Below are 19,527 nucleotides of genomic sequence, written 5' to 3' on the forward strand. Positions count from 1 at the left end.
AGGGGAGAAGGTAATTAAGTTTGAATAGAGGGATGTAACAAAATATATTATGCATCTAAAACAGTACACTGAAAGGACGGGAGGGGGATGGAAAAGTTTGCAAAAGACAAACTTGAGTGTACTGTTCAACTCGATTATTTTCTCTCATGTTCCTCTTATCATCCACAAAGACTAATACCAAACATCATTCCAGCTGATTTTTAAACTCTTACAATGAAATCTCCTGAGGCTGATCAGCTCTCCTTCACTGTCAGGATAGGATTTGCCTCTTTGTTTTCTATCCTGAGGAGCAACGGGAAAGTGTACACAATGGCCATAACGCTATTATAGGCTTTGGAATTTTTAATTTAATTGTAATGGTGAAGAACTGTTGCATTACTCTCCTGTCTTCGTTCCACAGCTTTAATGAAACCACTGCAGCTGTTCTCCTTTTAAAAGCAAGATCAGCAATCTCAGCTTGACAAAGCTACTGTGCAATATGTTTCTTTTGTTGTTGTTTGTTGTTTTAGGAAAATGTTGTAATCATTATGCAAGATAGGCCTATTTCTTAGGCTATCTCTGCAAACAAATTTGGCTGCTTTTTCTTCCAGTCACCCTAGTTTGCATGTATTCGTTCTCACTGAACGTTAATAGCTCACACTGGTGTGAGACAAGAACATGAATTGTAATTATCCTTCTAATTCTCGCTTTCATACCATATTTCTACTACTCCACCTGACACTGAGGTTCTGTAGTGATTACTTCATTAGTGATGAAGAACGGCCTAATCAGTTAAAGTATTGCTAGAAAACTCTTGTTTGCCAATACGAGGAGGAGGCACCAACTTTTCCCCTTTCTTTCTTTTTGGAGAAAGGTGCATCTGAATGATAGTGACCCAGTGAATGTTAGAGCATTAATCATCTCCCTTTGTCTCATCTATGCAAAGTAGGATTAGAGTTAAAATGATGACTGGTTAATCCCTTTGATTTTCTTTTACTAAATAAATATTAATCTACAAATCAATCAGATCCTGTATTATAACACACACAATATACACTATGAAAGGTTATGTAAATTACAGTCAATTTTACAAGCATGCCATTAATGAAAAGAGCCCCCATGCTTTCCCTTTTCACCCCCAAAATCCCTATTAAATTTGGAAGTTCAAGTTAATAATCCTACTAAATATAAAGCTTAGCTATTGAATCCATATTCCGTTTTCCTTTAAAGAAATTTGCTGCATCAATCATTTTAGGAATTAATAAATCATATTTACTGTGTTTATTCATATGTCGATACTCCCAACCCGTAAAGCTTTCACCATTTAATCTCTTTAACTCTGACCAAAGTTAGTTTACATTAGATGTTGTTTTAAACTCACATGGAACTAAATTAAATAGAAGCAGCTAGAAAATTAATCCTAATTGTCTTCACTAAAAATCATACTGCCTGGATCTATCACCTGTTCTCAAACACTATGAAAGAGATAGTTTGCGTTCATAGCTTTTAAGAAAAAATTCCAGAAATGTAGGTCTTTGCTTCATTAAACTAAAGCCTAATTTAACAAAAACGCAATATTAACATGAGTAAGTATACTAAAAATACTTTAATGATGCCAAATAGAGCATTATAATCTTTTGAAGTATGAATTATCACAAACTTCGTGATTTTACTAAAGTCTGGATGTGTTCTCTGTCAGCACATTCAGAAGGTAAGACTGAACTGCCAAACTAACAAATAATGACTAGAGAGTCAAAGTGGCTCTATAATATTCACCTAACCTCTTTGTTGTCTCAAAACCAATTGTGAAATAAATGTTACAGTACTTTTTTGTTTGCCTGATACTAATTTGCTTGCATGCTAAACATGCTGCAATTATCTTTCTAAAAGTTATCACAAGACAGGTACTCGAGCAAACATTCCAGTTCTCGGGGAGATACTACAATTCCAGATTACTTCAGAAAGACTTGTGATGAAAACAAAAAATAAAGAATCGTGCTTTTGAGCACATTTACAAGAGTTCAAGACTCTTCCAACTATGCTTCTGAGAAAAAAAAGCTGTGGGTATTGTAAGTCATGTTAAACATTTAAATATTGCTCTGTATTAAAATCCGCCTGGTCAGTGAAAATACAGGATGTTTTTTAAACAGTTTAGTTATTAATAAAGCATTTGTTTTTTCTAGAATATTATCATGGCAAATTTGTTTTGTATTGCCAAGATCAGCTGGGCATTTTGTTTTTATTATGCATAGTCTTTTGTCATTTTTTTTCTCTGCAAGTTAATTTGACTGCTGTGCATAAGTGAAGTGAGCAATTCAGTAATTAACTTTTGTGTTTTAAAATGTATGAACTTTAATTAGATTTCATTATAAACAAACAAATGTCAACCATAATTATAAGCTCCTTGGTTTAACCACATATTATCCCTTTTCAAACAAACTTGATGTCAGACAAATTAAAATCAAGCAGCCAGCAATTTTGAGTTGAATTTTACATGATCTGCCAGTAACCTGATTACTTTAACTTCAATATCATTACAGGAAAAGTATTTCAGGAAAAATAATTACAAGAATTCCAACAGGAGACAAGCTTAATTGTATTGATTCAAAAGATGCATGTATATAGGAACCATGCTGAAGGAATAATGTTATCTTAAATCTACAGTCACTATTAAAATGATATTGTCTGGCATGAAAAAGGCAATTTGAGATTGGTGTCTGGAAAAGCAGAGATACAAAACTAACTGAAATAATTATCTTTACCCCATTATATTTTAAGCAACAAAATATCAATGTGGAACAACTTCAAGGCATGAAGGTTTCCAGGTTTATTTACTGACTGGTGTATCTATTAGTACCAGGAACAAGTGGAGCTGTCAGGACATAATGAAGGTAAATGATTAGTTAGCACAGAGACTGAGCTCTTCTTCAATGCAATAAGAGTTAATTAAAGTTTACCACCAAACATCAACCAAAGCAGGATGTTGATCAGGTTTCAGCATTAAGTGCAAACAGACAATGGTTGGCAGCAATTAGTGCAGCTATCAAATGACATGCAATGATAATTATACATTTAAAACAGCTAAAGGGCTTGTGGAAGGGAGGGAAGAATCTCATCAGCTTCTTTGACTACGTACAGTCATAGTGCAGGAAACAGGTATCAGATATTTCACTTCAATACTGTAAATCAATAGAATTAAACAAAACAAAAAAAAAGGTTGTACAAGCACATTATCTGAAAGAGGACAATTCACTGCACATGAAATGGAAGAAATCTGCAGACGACTCCTAACAAAGATAAGTACTAGTTAGATTAAATAAATTACTTTGCTGCTGCCACTCACACTGACACGCATAAACAGAGAAGTGTTTGGGGTTTAAAGGCTAGTGGCTGCAGCTTCACTACACATTTCTATGCCAGACTCGAGGTTACCTGGTATCTTTAGTCCCTGTGGCCATGTTCATAGCACCAGAAGGCCCAGAAGGACCACGGGCCTGAAGCCCGTGACCACAAAAGGGAGTTTCACATGCTAGCTGCAAGCCCGCTGCGAGGAAGGCTAGGCTTACCAGAGGCGATTACCTGGTATCTGAGCCACAGCCTAAGGCTCTGCCACACATCCCCTGCTCTCCACCCCCTCCGATCAGCATACATGCTAGTTCTGCCTGCTCCCAAACTTATGCCCAAGTTTTGGGAAAGAAAAAGGAAGCGAGAGCTTTCCACCACGGACAAACGCTGCGCAACACACGGTAGCGACACAGAGATGCTAATAACCCCGAGCACAGAGAGGGCTGGTGCCATCCTCCGCCACGCTCTGCTCTGTTTCGAAGGCCTTGCGTCATGGTGGCAGCTACCAGATCAGTGATACAATGGAGCCGGTACCAAACTTAATTTCATCTCAGTCTTCCATTAAATCCAAAGGAAAGATGATAAACTTGCAGCAGCACCTCTAATAGCAACACCAGACAAAGGAAAAACGGCTCTCAGCTGGCAGTCTGCTGAACCCCCTCGGCACGGATCTGTGAAGTCAAAACACCCCCAATTCTTCAATATCAAACACGCAGGAAGTACAGCAAAACAGGTAAACATCCCTTCCACAGGCAAATAGCCATTATTAACCGGTGTAGCCAGACAATTATCTACACACTCCTAGTATTCGGACAATTCCTCAGTAACCGCTCCACGCACTGGAGATGGAATAACTCACTCCCGCTCACTCCTCTTGGGCTGGCATAGTGCAGGTAATGGGATTACCTGGTTAAACACCTACGCAGTTCCACAGCAGCTGAATAGGTCTGGCAAGTAGGATCCCCACCTCAAAGAAACCAAGATTTCTTCAGCATTTTTATGGACAATGTAGTGGCAAAAGCACCCTGCTCTTCCTAGGTATGTAACAGGAAGCAAGACGAGGCTTACCAAAAGACAAGTAGCAGGTTTCCAAGAAAGCTAAGCTGTGACAAATTAAAACCCGATGACGAGAGGGGCAAAGGGGTTAGACAGTAGGACTCATTGCTGCAGGATACCACTGAGATCATGAATCTACCAAGGTTAAAAAAGAGAATGGAAGCTGGCTGCCAAAATATCCAGAGTTATTGTAATGAATGTGAACACACAAAAAAAATTGTAAGGGATATCAAACCTTGCTCTTCAGAGATCTGAAAAATTTGCATTTGCCATCATGGCAAGGCAGGCATATACAATAGGTTATCCCACATCTGCCTGTTGTGATATTCTTCAGAAGCACCTTGTACAGACCAGTCAAAGAAAGAAGAGGCTAGCCATAACAGAGTCCCACTTTGGCAATCAATGTGTTCCTATAGTATGATTTACACCTCCTGAGTAAAGAAGTGTCTGCAGCGGGGAGACTGCCCTTAGCTTTTATTTGAACTAACCCATGCAAAAAGATCATCAGCACCAGTTCATATTTAAATATGTTGTATTAATTTCCACTGTGTCAAATTCAGAAAACCTTCTTTTAAGATTGTGAAGACCGTACTTATTTTAAATGCACTTTTTTTTTTTCTAGAAGCAAACCCACGTACATATACAAAATGAATTAAGGTGGGGTTTGTTATAATGTTGGCTACCAGTTGTGATTTTTGTTGGAATGCGTGTACGTCCACATTGCTAAAATTATTTTAATAAAATGCCTTACTGTTTTGCATAGTTCCTGCGCTGCAGCCTAGAGCAGTTCTACAGATTTTTTTTTCCCTAACAAACCTCATTTTCCCAACTAATTCTGTTATGCTAGGGATTTGTGCACAGAGTTGGCTAATCCCAGTATTTCCCTAGAGCTGCATCTAAGCTATGGCCCACTCCCAGCACAAAAGTGTCTCCAAAAGCCCTTTCGCCCCCTTCAGCACTGATACACTCATTGGTCCTGACATTTTCACTTCAGCCATGACAAATGAGCTGATGGCTGTGATCAGATTGCACACGAGGACTGCTTTATCAAAGACGTATCATTAACTCTCATCACTGTCTTCCATTATGACTCTTTTGGTCAAATCTGTTGTGAAAATGCAAGTCAGTTTAAAAACATAACCTAAACATAGCAACAAACAAACTTCATTAAAAAGCAGAAAAGAAAACCAGACTCAGACAGGATCAGAAAGAGACTAGCGTTAACTAAATGTTTCTCTGGGGATTTAAGTAACTGTACTCAACCTCTGCCCCAGTGCAAACACGGCAGTTGACCGTCTTCGAAAGGTCCCTTCCCCCATCGCGGACTGCGAGCACCACTTTGCCTTTTTTAGAGAAACAAAAATAAAGCAGCAGCAATCAAATATGCCTAAAAACAAAGTCAACTTTTTTCTTTTACTTTTTTTCTTTTTGGTCTCTGAGCTACTTTGCCTTTCTGTGTGTCTGCTTTTATCAAAATATGTTTCTCAAATGAATCCCTTAAAGAATATAAAATTTTCGCTTGAATCGCAGCCACATAATCATACTGTTTTCTGACTCACATTAAAAACACCAGCATAAAGCGCTGTCTGAAACGGAAATCTCTCAGTTCACTATGAATACCGCAACCTTTCTGTCAAGTTAGAACCTAAGTTCCAGTTACACAGTTCTTGTTACATCTAGAGGGTTTACAAAGTATATATTTGTTGTAACCTCTTCTAGCAATTCATCTGAGAATACACATCTAGCGGAGTCAACTGTAACACAACAGATCTTGGGAATGGAGGTCATGCTTTGAGATAAAGTGCTATTCACTTTTGGACCATGCAAGAAGCTCTTTATTCCTGTTCTTATTGGCATCAGTTCCCCCTTACCAGAGCAAGAACAAAGCCAAGTGCTCGTGTGAGGTTTATGAATAAATCAGAGGTGAGCCACTTTAAGTGCTGCCCATGATTTCCTTGTTGACAGTGAGCACTTAAACAGGCTTCTATGACCAGCAACTCCTGGCAAACCTTAATGGCTCCTAATCTGTACCCTGCTTCATTTCAGGAAAGAAATGACCCACCCCGATTTTTCTCAAGTCTTCACCTTTTGGGCAACTACTGTCCCACCTTTTTAGAAATTCACGTTCAGGGACTGTCCCGTTTCAGTGCCAAGTTTTCACGTAACGCACAACATAAAAATCACCATTTTCTTCCTAGAAAACAAATGACAGCTAATAAAATATTATTACGCTGTGCAGCCTAAGTAATTCCCAGACAAACCATTACACAATTCAGCGTTTGTTTAAATTGCATAGATTTTTAAATGAACCTAAAAGATTTCTAATATATTTGCCTCCAATTATTAAAATCATGTAAAAAATATGCTGAGAGCAGATTCAATCCTTCTGTACAGCTACAGCTGAAACCAGGAATGTTCATAAATCACTGCCATTGTATGTATTAAAAAAATTCAAACAGCATCAAAAAACTATTTTTAAATAATGATAACGTTGAAACACAAACTGATATCAGCCAGTAACCTCAGCGCTGGGCCAAACAACTCTGGTCTAGAAACATTAACATCCAATTGTGGCAAGACGCTAGGTGTTTCAGCGCGTACGTCTTTGATGCACAAAACCACTCAGAGACCTATGCTGTTCAACATTAAAGCAGCAGCCTGCGTGGAGAATACATTTCAACATGGAATGAAATCCTTCATTTTTAAGGTCTCTCCCCCCCTGCCCCCCCCTTTTTGGACGTGTCACAATCTCCAGATGGCTGAATTTATTCTGTAGTAGCTGAGTTATTGTCAGGCTCCCAGTTTCTGCTATATTTAAATACTAACATTTTTTGACTCCATTGTCTCTTGTTGCCTTTCCACCCACTCGGGGGAAAAAAAAAAAAAAGTTGCGACCGCACCGCTCTGCCCTGTGATTTCAGGGAGCGCTCCCCGCGGGGCCGGGGCCGGGGCGGGGGCCGGGGCCGGGGCCGGGGCCGGGGCCGGGGCCGGGCGGCGGCTGCCCGGCAGCGCTGACCTGCCGCTGCCCGGACTGCGGCGGGGGCCTCAGTAGATGGCACTGTCCTGTGCAAGGGCCTGATCCCAACCCGGGGAAATGGACGAGGCGGCGCTGGACTTTGGACGAGGCCCTCGGTCAAAATTGGAAAGTGCGGCAGCGCTGGGGAAACCACCCGTCAAGCAAGAGCGAAATCCACGGGCCAGACCAGTTGGGACTTCAAGCTCCAGGGATGCTTTTCACCGGAGCTGAAATGCCTGTCCCAGTGCACTGGCTGACGACCCAGTGAGAAATGATCTTTTGCCTCCCTACAGCAATCGGTTGCTCCTTCTGGAAACAGTCCCGAAGCAGATTGCTGTGCTGCAGCGGCGCGGCTCGTGGGTGGTTGTGCACGGGGTGACACTTCCCACCCCAGAGACGGCTGCACTGCAATGGCAAAGAAAGTGCTTTTTGGTGAGCGGTTCGTAAAACTCAAATGAACTGAGGGACTGAGGGGCGACATTTGCCATATAGCTAAATAATTTATTTTAGAAATGTTACATTTTCTTTAATTTAAACCCTCAGTGCTGTAAACAAAATCAATAACCATATTTCAATATAAAAAAGTATAAAAGGACCAGAGTGAAACCCACAGGAATAAATTCTCTGTTTAAGGGACTACTTTTCACTCAGAACCTTGTTTTCTGGAGTGGGGAAGGCATGTGAAGTGTTAGGTATGAAACAAGGAGAAACTCTTATTTGAAGGTGGACAGCCATGGTTTCTCACACAGGAAAACCACCTGCATTTGAAACCGTCATGTAACACTTGGCAAATCCAAGGATTTTTTTTTCCCCCCTCTCTTCTTACGAAAGCTCTGGCCCTCAGAATACCAAAAATCAAAGGATCCTCCCAACAACTGAAGGGAAAGAAGGAAGTTATGTTTTTGTTATTCTTCAGAAAGAGATTATTCTGATCTGTTACACTACCATCTTCTGGAACAAGTGTGGAAATAACTGGGATTACTCCAGATTTCCATCAGTGCCCCAAACACTGGAGCACTACCAGTGACAGGTGCCTTGTCATCTCAGATTAGGTGAATTTATAAGGCAGCCTCCGTGTCAAAACAGGGAGGAGCAAGCGTTCAGCAGCCACTGCTCCCAGACCCTTAGCTCTGCTATTACCTGGTAAAAGAAACAGAATTGACCCCCATCAGCCTTTCTGGAAAACCTCTTTCCTACAGACGCTCTGGTGCCTTCTGCAGTAAGCACTTCATCCTTAAAAATGGAAATGGTAGTGCAGAAAGAGGAGATGAAACCTTTTAAATTGGATTTTATGGGATTATTGTCAACCAGTACCTAAAGGCCTGATTCTTTTCCTACTAATATCAAAACTGTATGTCTTGCCAGTTTTACACCCATGTTACTCCTGATTTCAGAGGAGTTGTTGTAAATTTAGTTTGGGGTGAATAGGAAGAATCTGGTTCTTTTGGGTTTACACATCCTAGGCTCAAATCAACACAGACGCTTTGTAAGGATTTCTTTGTTTCAGAAGCAGAATGTTTGCCTTTTTAAATACAGGTTTAGATGTACATCTAGTGTGTGCATCACTTGTTCTGCAGACACGGCTGCAGCCTATATGGTAAATGTTTGTTTTCAGAGTCACCATGGTCTATTATGTACATACAGCCTTTAGTTTGTGAACTATTGACCTGAAGGACTATAACACCTTCTTAGGAGCTGGTACAGCCTACCAGATCACTGTGAGTGCTAGAAGTCTGCTAGATTTGTCTGTAAAGAGATCCCAGTTTCTGGGCAAATTTAAAATTGTTCTCAAAAGTACCAAAAGCAAATAAAATATAATTTGGACAAATTACCTTCCAAATATCTCTCTTTTTTTTTTTTTTTTTTAATTGAAAGCTGATTCTGAGTAATGTGAACATATGAAAGAGCATCTTAATATGGCAAACTTTTATGTTGATCATATAACTTAGTTAAACCATTCCTCAGAACACTTTGTTTAAGGAGAAAAAGTCATTCCTCAACAAGACTGCCATATTTCAGTCTGGTACAAACTTTTCTGGCTTAGTCTGGAACTCAGCAAAAGCTGCAGTAATAATGAAAATACTGGTATGAAAGTGCTATAGAATTACTATTAAAAAAGGAATAGAGTAATACATGTTAAAGATTAAACCTGCTGCCCTTATTTATACAGGTTTATCTCTACAGGTCTGCTGAATCCAGCTATCAATAAACGTGCATACTACCCCTTTAAAAACCAACAACAAATCTCAACAACAACCACACAGAACCTACTAGGTTTGTTTTACCTATTAGGTAAAAGCAACCGATACATGTCCTTTAGTTTCTTCTATCTGTGCATCTGTTCACATAAACATATTCTGCATTACATCTTATTCTGTAAAATCTTGAATCCCAGTATCTCAGTGTGCTGGGTTTCTGCCCATTCAGTAAGAATGCAGACATCACATAAGTTATTATTAACCCATGTGTTATCCAGTTCTACAGTGGCTGGAACTTTGCCAGAGACAACACATGGTGCTTGGTTAACAATATTTTAAAATCTAAATGAATTTATTTTTTAAATTAACACATTTTTCTTATGGAAATACACTAATAAGCTGTTCTCAGAATGAAAGAATATCCCCTAAGCATGTTCCTTTAAAAGAAGTTTTAAGGAATTTCATAAAGTTAGCAGTAAAACATTCCCAAACCCCATAGAAGGTCTTTAACTTCATCTTAAGAGAGAATTCTTGTGACTTTATTCTTACCAAGCACTTTCTGCATTTACAGTTTTACTTCATATATCCATAAATAATCCTAATTTCTTAGAGGCATCTCTAACTGTTTAAATATTATCAAATCAAGCCCAATGCTGAACTAACAAGCATTTCAAAGAAATGTTCTGCAAACTAAAAAAAAAAATCCCCCAAACAAGTTAATATTTAGTCTAACTACCAACAGTTTTCCACAGTAGCTCTAAATCGGTAACTATGTTGACCTGAAAAAAAAGAGAGCCTATTTAATATGCATACATACAAATAATTATTCACACTGCATTTGATTTACATACGTACAAAAGAACCACTTCCCACTTTCAAAAGTGGCTCAACACTTATGGTATTTTAACTGCCCTAATTACTGTTGAGAGAACATAATTAGAAGCACTGATCACATTGTCAACAGCTAACCAGTTACAGCCCTGTCTGGGGGCCTGATCCTGCTCCGGCTGAAGCCAGTGGGGGCTAGCACTGATTGCAGGAGGAGGCCGGGGCCCTTCTCGCCACCTGAATCTACCGGAATCCAAATGTGTTAAACAACCTGAGTACGCTGATGCATCCAAGCCAAAACCCCTGCTCCTTATGTGCATGTATCAATTTCTATTTCGGTACGCTTTCTCTATTTTCAAAGCCGAACAAAGAGAGTAATTTTTTCCCCAGCAAGGCTTCTATACCACTTAAACACTTAGCACTGAGTCAGAATTCATAACTTTTTCCAAAAGAGAAATAGTTTAATAATTAAAACAGATATTGACTAAAGCCCGCTTCCTTGAATACCAAACTTTATTAGATTATTATGCCTTGATGCCTAATTTCCATTGGCAACTTTTAAAATAGCTCCTTCCCTCCCTGCCGGCCCCCCTCCTCCCTCTCTTTCCCCCAGGCAAAGTGCTGGGAATCCTCGATACCCAATAGTCAATATTTGGTTTGCCTGTCATGTTCCTGGAGCTCCCCTCCATACAAACCTGTGTTTCTCATCCTTTCGCTGCACTACTCTCATACATATTACTTCACATGATGATGGAAACTCGGGGCATCTTAGCAAGTTGCTGAAATCTGAGCTTCTGCTTGTTTTCTCAAGTCTTGGACAAACATAACTTTAGGGAGAGCTGAACATAGGCATAAAGAAAGAGGAGCCTGCATTTTCATCTTCCTTTCATCTCAGTCATTCAGTCAACCATTCAGTGCCCTATTCAACAGAGCTTTTCATTATGCAAAAAAATGCTAATCCTTTTCCGATGCTTTCACACTTGTATAAACCCCCATTCCTTCGACTGAAAAGCAATTATATCAGTTTACCTTTCTGTCAAAAACAGGATTAATATTCCAATACCAGAATCTCCTTTATTTTCCTATCTTTCGCTTTAGGAAACTAGAGATTATTAGTGGAGGCATTCCTTAGAGCAAGAATACATTATTTTAAATATGATTATTTTAGCCAAAGCAAGAGGGGGGAGGGGGAGGGAGAGAAAAAACTTCAGTTGCTGCGGAAACTCTTTTCAGTGACAGAACTGACCTTCCCTTTGCAGAGGCCTGAATAGAATGAGCCTCACTCTGGTCTATTAATCAGAAACAAATTATGAAAGAATGTGGCTGGACTGGTTGACACTATCCTGTCTTGGGAGACTCAGTAACAGCCTAGTAACAATGTCCTCTTCATGGGTAATGAACAGCCATGACAAATGGGGCAGAGAAACTATTTATTTGCATATGCAAATTCTCACACAAGGGAAACATGTACAAACAAGTGTCATTGTAAGGTGGATTAGGCAAACAACGCTTTCTTTTTAGGACATTCTGCAGCCCAGAACATTAGTCAGCACAATTAAACCAGTCTCCATGGAGACTAATGAAATTTCACCATGGTATGAGTTAAATTAGATAGCTAGTTATGTGTTTTCACAATCCAACTTGAAATCCATTATTGTTTCAGAACAATACAGCAATTGTGCCTGGCTGATCTTTGCCAGCTCAACAAGCTCCTAAGTTGACAATTTGCATATGTTAATATAATTAAGCACTAATTACATGAAACTTGTACATATTCACATGCACTTTCCCTGGGCGCTTCTCAGTTTGAACCTTGGCCAAGTCTTTAACCCTTTGAATGAATTTGGAGCAGCAAAGCTCTGCCTTCTGGGTACAGCCCCAAGGCAGATGCAGAAAAGCTCTTCATTTATAAACACAAAGCTTAACCTGGCTTCTCATATTTCTGTCAACAAGGTTAGAAAACATTTTTGTATGTGTTGGGGTAGCAGAAAGGGGCAGGGGCTGAAGCTGGATTGGAAGTTCTTTAGAGACCCAGCTCTGGTACCCTTTTTGCATATGAGAACACAAACATTTACCCACATAACAGGTTACGAACACATGCATTGCCATTGTCACAGGTTATTCAAGACCCGAATTGTCAAAAACTAGACTGGGGTTTATGTCAGTGCTCTTAGAACCACAAAAATGGGAATGAGAAAAGGAAAAAAGAGCAAGCAGTAACTAATGAGCTTTACATAAATATATGCAGAGGCAATTAAGCAGTGTTAATTACTATGACAGCAGTTAATTGAATATAATTAGATATTTTAAGCTACTGACTAAGGCATAGTTAAGATTAATTTTATTGAGATTAATTGTAAATAAGAATAGATTAACTCTGTGTTTTGACAGGCATAAAAAGTAGTTCTGCAAATTAACTAGGAGAGCAGAAACTAGCACAAAAATCATATATTATTTTAATGTCACACCTCAGAATCATCTGCTCAATAAACATGACTTTTCAAACCCAAACAGACAGGAATCTTGAAGAAAAACAAACAGCTTGCAGAGATTAAAGAGCCTTTTGTCCTTTTTCATGTGCATTTCTTTTAGCAGACTAAATTAAGCGAGTCTGGTGTACGTTTTTAGGAAGGAACATTTCACACTGAATGGAAAAAATGTTCTATCACATATGAAATTCATGCAGCTGTGCGGAACTTGGTCCAGATGGTCTAAGACTATAAAACAACACTAAATGATAGACAGTAGGGCCTTCCCAAGATTATGTGATAAAGTCACAACCTCATATTTTGACCTAAATTTTCTGTCATGTATTGTTTCCTTCCAGATCAGATAGCTCCATTTTAATTTTTAACTGATCATGAATATTCAATGGAAACTCTTAATAAACATTGCTGATAAGCATCTGAGCAGAAATCATAAAATATTTACAAAACGCCCCTTAGCTTCATTAAAACAATGCTGAATCCGAAGTGCAGAAAACAGTGCCCTGGCTCTCCCCACAACACTAAAATGTTCACACCACTTAGCTCAAATAGGTAAAAATGCCTGGTTTTAAATATGCTTCAAAGAAAACCCAAAACACATTCTACCAGCAGATTAATTCATGCATGCTGTTTAAGAAAATTAACAACAAGGCTGAAGAATGCTGAACAAATCACTAATAAGAAAGGAGCTTCAATTGATTTTGAAATAAATCAATAGGTGATTAACACAATATTTTTAAAGCAGTAGAATGTATATATATTATATAAACATATATATATTATATTTTCAATACCTTTTTAGCTCTTAATCGAACAAGGGCTTTACAACAGTGAGCATGTCCCTATATTGACTATCAACTTCTTTGGAATGCCTTTGGTCTTTTATAACGAAAATCCAAAAACGCTCTGTGAAACAAGGCTACGACAAGCCATTCTGCAGTGAAAGATTTTAAATCATCCAGCCTCTTCTAATAGACTTGAGACTTATTGAGGTAGAAACCATAAAAAATGAAGAAGGGAAATTTAATCCCTGAAATATTGATTTGCACATTAATATCATATAGGCAGAGGGCAATTTGGCTTCATGGAAATGACACATTGTCGACCCTTGGTGAAGTCAGAGCCAATCTAACTGCTGAACATGTCTGAATCTCAAGAGTTATTAAGGGCTTCCCTTCTTGCCTTTATGACTTTTCTTCAGCCTACCAATGCAATCTTAAATGTATTATCTTTAAGAAATAATTGTAAAACCTCAGGGGTTTTCCAGTTAATGGAAGGGAGGCTAAACCACATCAGATTCTGAAATGCAACATTAAACCCTTGCAATCAACAAAACCACCTCAATTCTCATCCATCCAGTGCAGGATCTAATATTGTTATTAGAGATAATCAAATTTCATTGTGTAAATTTAGGCTCATGGTCAGAATGGAAGCAGTAAATTCTGCAATATTAAACAGTGATTTTTCTCGGCCCCCTTTATATGTTCTTAGCTGGTGCACCACCTTCACAAATAAACCTAAACTACTCAAAAATCGAGGAACAAAACCATCTCCCTATTCTGAAAGATGCACGCAATGCCATTTATCATCTCCACAGCTTTCCTTTAGTTTTAACTTGATCTAGCGGATAAGTTTCATTTTAGAGAATAATAAAGCAGTACCACTGCATAAACCAAACAGCAGGTACTATTACTGTGACTTACACAGATGGTTTACCTGACCTTTCTTTGTTCCTTGGGTAGGTTTCACTTTTGCAGATTTACGACTTTTCCCTCTATATTTCATTGACCCTCTATGTTCATTATCATAAAAATGAAAACTATTGAATACATGTTTATGTTGACGAAGTCCAAAAAGCCCACAACTAAAGGATAAAGAGACGCTACAATGCACTGTGTGGATCTCTAGATCGTACACTATAAATATTCAAGCACAGATAGCACGAATAACTGAATAATCCTGGTGAGCCCCAGCTCTGGAGCCAGGTGCAAGAGGTTAAAACAGCTGGCTAGCCATCTTTTATTTTGTGTGCCTTCCTACCGGCTGAAACCGCAAGCCCTGAAAACTAGCAGATATTCCCTCAAGGTTGATTGTCTGATTTTTTTCATTTCAACCAGTTTAGTAGGATCCCCCAGTCGAGAAAAGAGAGAAACTCCTTAAATACAGTCAGTTGAATAGGAAGTGGAGCAATGATGATTAAGGCTCTTCACCCCCACACACCCCCCAACCTTCAACCCCCCGTTTATTTCCACAATCTTCTTTGTGCACCTTCCCATCCAAATGTTTGTATTCCTTATTTCAAAGAAAAGCACTCCGGATCGTTCTGTCAGTTTTGCCAGTAAATATAAAGTAAAACAAGTGTTGATGGCACTGAGAGTGTTACATACCCAGGCTGTGTTTTTGCATTGCTCTCAATGGAAGCGATCGATGCCCATGTCACAGTCGCGTCCCAATCGCAGCCAAGTCTCTGCCTCAATCTAACCAACAACAGGCAGGGCTGCAAAGGCTTCTCACTACCTCTTCCATCCATCCACCACCAAACTAAAAATATAATGCTACATATGATCTTTTTAAACACTCCACCACCGCTCCTAAGGATCGAGCCACTGCAAATCCAGGGGAAACACAATTGAAAAAAAAAAAAAAATACACCATCAAAAAAAAACCCCTCACAGCAGCCACCCCAAAAGCACTCGAGCCCTCTCTTTCCACTCTCTTTCTCGACCTCCTCCTGCCAACTACATAATCCTTGATTAAAAACGGAGCAAGGCTAATAAAAAGAAAATTAAAAAAAAAAAAAAAAGAGGAGGACGGAATGGAGCCGAGGAAATGCAACTGTCAGAAAACGGGATGGTCAGACTTCCTGAGTGAACCTGCCTGTGTCTGGCTTAATGTAAATCCACCATCTTCAGCCTGGCAAGTTGTCTTTTGGTTGGGCTTTTTTTTTTTTTTTTTTTTTTTTTTTTTTTTTTGGTGGGGAGGGGGGTGTTATGTTTGCGATCTCTGCCTTGGTACCTAAGGAGGAAGAGGAGGAGGAGGGTGTGTTATTGAATGGTGGCTAAAGCCTCCTCGGGACGGCGCTGAGGTGAAACAGGCTGAACCCGACTGATGTGCCTCCTCTCTCGGTTGGACCCAGTGCCCTAAGCAGCCGATGAGAGACCCCCGGCCGCCCGGCTCGCAGGTAACAAAAGAAATACCAACCCGTGCATTTTCTGCTGCCGCTGCTGGGGAGTGGGGGGGGGGGGGGAGAAGATGCAGGAAGGGAGGAGTGGAGGGGAACCGCCGTAAGTTGGCATCGGATGGGGGGAAAGTTTATTAGCATTTTTGCAGGAAATTTCATGTAAGGCAAGAGGGGGAAGCAGGGACGCGTCTGCCATTAGCCGCCGTGATGGGAAGGGATGCACTTGATTCTGGCACCAGCAGTTAGAGAGAGCAGGAATCGAACTGCCTTCTCTCTGTTTATGACCTCCTCCCCCCCCCCCCCCCGTTGGCTGGATTTTTTGTGATTTGTTTTTTTTTTTAAACACCTTAGTCCTCGGTTTAAAAAAAAATAGATGCCTGTCCCGCAAAACAACCGCCCCCCCCCCCTTTCAGAAATCTCAGAAAGGCTGCGCTGAAAGCAGCCCCCGACCCTGCCCGCGAGGAGCCTTTCCTACGGCACGGCGCGGCACGGCGCGGCACGGCGCGGCGGGGATGCCGGGGGCTCCGCCGGCGCCCGGCCGGCAGCCGCCCGCAGGCAGCGGCAGCCGCGCATCCCCGCCGGCGGGGCCGCTCCGCTCCGCGCCGCTCCGCGCCGGGCCGTGCCGCGCCGTGCCGTGCCGTGCCGTGCCGCCTCCCCGCGCCGCGCGGCGAAACTGACAGAGAGGCAGGGCGCGCTCCTAACGGGCTCCTCTTCCTCCTGCTGCCAGAGACGGCAGCCAGCAGCGCGATCCCCCTGCGCGCACACATACACACACGCACACACCCGCACAGCCACCCCTGCCTCTGCTCCTGAGAAACCTACCTGCAAAATAAAAAAAGGGGGGGGGGAGAGGGGAAAAAGCACCCCACACCTTCTCCTGTACACACGCACGCAGTCAGGGTCCCCATTGCCCTGCTGGCATCCCCCCCCCCCGCCCGAAAGCGAAAGTTTGGGAGGCCGAGGGGGGTGGAGATGGGGAGGAGAGGGAAGGAGGGTGGGAGAGCGGAATGCGCCTTCAAAAAGCACCTCAAAGTTTTGGGGGGACCGAGCTGCGAAACAAGAGTGCGAGCTCTGAAGGGGCTGGCAAGCGATGACTTCTGACAGCCGTAACGTCTTTCCTAATCTGACAGTATTTCCCCCCTCCCCGAGCTCCCTACAAAAAAAGAGCGAAATAAAAAGTGGGGGGCACCCCCCGAACCTCTTCTGCAAACTGAGCAGGGTCCTCCACTTAATCCGAAAGTTACAGCCCGAAAGAGAAAAAACCCCAAACCCACAGCCCCAAACCAAAACAAAAAAAATACACAAACAAAACGTAACCCCCGGAATAAAAGAGAAAGGGAGAGAGAGAAAGAAAGAAGGGAGAGAGGAAAAGCAGCCCCTCCTTCCCAAATGAGAGCAAATACTGTACCTAAAAATGGGGAAACAGGCAGAAAAAGGGGGGAGAGAGAGAGGGGAGAGATACATGGGATCTGGGGATGTGAGTGTGTGTGTGTATGTGAGAGAGAGAGAAAGAGGCACAGAGAGAGGGGGAGAGAGAGAGAGAGCGAGAGCGAAATATCAAAGATTGTGCAAGATCAGCCTGGAAAGATAATCGATACTCGACCTAAATTTAACACAAACTACTCAATAAAAGTTAAAGAAAAAACTTACTTTCCATTTCCCCTCGCAGTTCCTACTGGATCTTCGCCTCTTTTTTTTGTTTTGCTTTATTTACTTAACAGCTGATCACATCCAAGTAAACGAGAGAAGGTTCATTAAAAAAATAATAAAAAAAAATAATCCTCCAACTTTATTGGGTGAAAATAAAAATGATTGAGCAAGAAGTGGGGGGCATGGAGCGGTCCTTTGGGGTCCGGGAGTTGTTAAAGCATGTGCCGACCGCGGTCTCGCTGTTTGGTTGTGAAGGGGTTGGGAAAAGGAGGAAAGGAAATGAAAATCCGATATGTCTTTATTCTGCTAATTATTATCGTTTTAGCCCTGTTTAAAAAAATGGCTGATTAAGTTGAGTGCGCATGTCTTTGTGTGTCTATTCCCGATATGCACTCTGGGAATGAGAGAGAGAGAGAGAGGAGAGAGAGAGGAGAGAGCGAGAGAGAGGGAGCGAGAGGGAGAGGGAGAGGAGAGGGAAGAGGAGAGGGAGAGGTGTAATTAGTGAGGTGATCAACATTCTCCGGGCTGCAAATGACGCGCAGCCCCGCAGCCGGGGAAGCCGGAGCTGCCGCGGCTGCCGGGGGCTCGCCGGGGCTGCGGGAGCCACAGAGCCAGCCCGGAGAAGAAGGGGCAGCAGAAAGGAGCTCATGGATACAAACACAAGTCTGCAAACTTCATTAGTAACACAGACACACACGCACAGGCACACAAAGTAGATGGCTAGGGAGAATTAAAAAAAAAAGGGGGGGGGGGGCGACAGACTTGCTCTTTTAACTGTTCGGGAACTTAGATGAAACGGGTCCAAATTAATTATTCCATCAGGGAGATATTTCTTGCTGGCTGTCTGGCTGTCTTTCTCTTCCCTTTTCTCTCTTTTAATGGGGATTTAATGAAAAATATGTTTGCAATGGGATAATGAATGTAAGACACCTCTGTAAAAGGAAAGATAATATATCTAAGATAGGGAATAACTGCCCACACGGAGATAAAGATGGATTTATTTACACATACACACACGCATAGGCACACACGCACGCACTCACATCCTACATCGTATTTACACATATGCACATACACTCCACATACACAGTCGCACAAAACACAACACACTTTATTTGGTGGCCGCCATGTAATTGCTTGGAGAAATCAACAAAGTGAAAAGCAAAGCCTTCCAGAATATACAATATCAACTGTAAACAGCCTTATCAAAATGAAGTAAATATCAGCCCAGGGAAAGAGGCTCTTTGCATACAATACAGGTTTCATGCATATACATGCATCGTCTTCCACTTTCCCTTCAAGTATTGATATTTTATTAATATTTTATCTACTGGATTTTAGACATATTTCATTCTTGGGGGGGGATTATCATGATGAAAACTAGGGTAAAATGTACAGATGTCATTATAAATCCGAATCTTCTACAAATATTTTCCTGTGTGGGATTTAAGAAGATTGCTTCTCATTTGAAAATCTAATTATCTTAACCTAATACTGCAGATGTGAATATGACTGACACTTTCATTAAAAGATAATTAACTAAAACTAGGAATAGACATACTTTAAAATACCCCCTACTGAAGATAAAAACATGACTATTCAAAGAGCATCCGAATACACCGCAGGAACACGTGCAGATTTTTGATAATGCTATTCCAGAAATGGGTATACCAGAAATGGTCACTAAGTCACAGTTACATGCAAGAGATATTTACACTACCAAGGACCCCGTGCAGGTGAACCACAACCTTAGAGCTGACATGCCTTTGAAGTTCGTGATGCCTGCGA

General features: G+C 41.1%; 1 protein-coding gene across 3 annotated transcripts in view; it reads right to left on the bottom strand.

Moving 5' to 3' along the window:
- Nucleotides 1-18,070, bottom strand: part of ZFHX4 (zinc finger homeobox 4) — a 152,333-nt gene extending 134,263 nt beyond the window's left edge. For all 3 annotated transcript variants that reach the window (XM_072852314.1, XM_072852313.1, XM_072852312.1), the window contains exon 1: nt 17,740-18,070. The gene's annotated coding sequence lies outside the window, so the exon portion shown is untranslated. The remainder of the gene's footprint in view (nt 1-17,739) is intronic.
- Between the last annotated feature and the right edge of the window lie 1,457 nt (nt 18,071-19,527).

This window comes from Ciconia boyciana, chromosome 2 (assembly GCF_034638445.1).
Source record: "Ciconia boyciana chromosome 2, ASM3463844v1, whole genome shotgun sequence".
In the NCBI taxonomy this organism is placed as follows: domain Eukaryota; kingdom Metazoa; phylum Chordata; class Aves; order Ciconiiformes; family Ciconiidae; genus Ciconia; species Ciconia boyciana.